This window comes from Lolium rigidum, chromosome 7, assembly GCF_022539505.1.
Source record: "Lolium rigidum isolate FL_2022 chromosome 7, APGP_CSIRO_Lrig_0.1, whole genome shotgun sequence".
Lineage (NCBI taxonomy): Eukaryota > Viridiplantae > Streptophyta > Magnoliopsida > Poales > Poaceae > Lolium > Lolium rigidum.
In genome coordinates this window covers 224,613,309-224,613,538 of record NC_061514.1, presented here as the reverse complement: position 1 = coordinate 224,613,538, position 230 = coordinate 224,613,309, and positions in this window count along the sequence as shown.

The window sequence follows — 230 nt, the reverse complement described above, 5'->3', positions numbered from 1 at the left end:
TTATAAAACTCTACATCGTCTCCTCCTAGTTGCTCAACACTTTTACCAAAATATCTTGGGAACCTTAGAGAGACCAATCATGCAACCAATTCTTCAACAAGCTCTACGAGTATTTCTCCACTAATAGGTTTAAAATACATGATGCAAGAGGCAGAAACATGATCTACTTGAGAGCTCAAACAATTCCAATGCCAAGTATCAAATTATCCAAGACAACATGAAGCATTTTT